Below are 1213 nucleotides of genomic sequence, written 5' to 3' on the forward strand. Positions count from 1 at the left end.
AGGGTTCGGGTGGTTTTATAGCAGGTTCGCATGTGAAACCGTGGTTGGTGGTAATTTTAGATTGATTTCGTTGGGTTTTCAAGTCTGTTGAAATGAATTCTTATATTTCAGTCCTTTCACAAATTATTTTTTTAAAAATTTATGGAATTGCATGGATAAATTACACTCACACAAATTTCAAGTTAAGATAATAACTTCGATTCCAAATGCAAATCGTAATTAAAATTGAATCAACACGTAAATAAAATTTGTTATTTGGGTTGCATTGTTAGAACATCGGGCTCATTATCTTATCTGAATCACCCTGTATAGGTTATCTGTCAATCTGACATTTCTGGAGAATCTATCCCACTTACTTTGATTTCTAATTTAAAAGAAATAACATATTTAATTTAGCAGTTAGTGATATTAGTATTGTTAGTTGCGGCAATTTTTTTTTAGAAATAACCTTCTCGTGGATAACCCTGTATAGATATGCAACAATTTTTCTGATATTTGTAATCACAATGAGAACAATCAACAATAACGATAAAGAAACTACTTGTTATTTGATACTTTGTTGATTAATTTAATAACACCAGTCAACAAGTATTTTTGACTGAGAAGAAAACAGTTATTTTTTGTTTAATTCTATGTGCGAAACTCAAAAATGATAAAGAAAATTCCATAGCACGTCAAATTTTAAAGTTAGGCATTTTAAGATATCATAAGTATGTTCGACAAAATCGCCGAAAAACGAAACACTTAAAATTCATTTTCTCCATTCTCATTAAAAAAAAATTCCCCCAAACTGCCGTTAGTGACGAGCATGGGGAAAGGTTCCACCAGGATATATTGAGGATGGAAAATAGGTACCAAGGGAGATGGCATCCAGCTATGATGGAGGATTAATACTGGTTCCTAATAAAGGAAGTTAAAACACCCTACAAAAGAAAGTCAGCTTTTGCAAAAAAACTCATCTACAACATTACATATACATACCAGGTGAATAAAAAGTATGGAACCAAACGTTTTTGCTTAAACTATTTATTTTTTGAAAAAACTAATTAATGAGTGATAAAGTACTATAAAAATGTGATGATTTAACAAGAATAAAATTTTTCGAAATTTTCTTTTGTTTTTGAGTTCTACAAAAAAATTATTTTTTTTAAATGGCAACCCACTATAAAATCATTTTTCTCATAAAAGCTATACTCTAAGGATTACAACTATC

Source organism: Tribolium madens, unplaced genomic scaffold (genome assembly GCF_015345945.1).
Source record: "Tribolium madens isolate multiple individuals breed KSU strain unplaced genomic scaffold, Tmad_KSU_1.1 Scaffold_97;HRSCAF=244;Tcas5.2_LG3a, whole genome shotgun sequence".
Classification (NCBI taxonomy): domain Eukaryota; kingdom Metazoa; phylum Arthropoda; class Insecta; order Coleoptera; family Tenebrionidae; genus Tribolium; species Tribolium madens.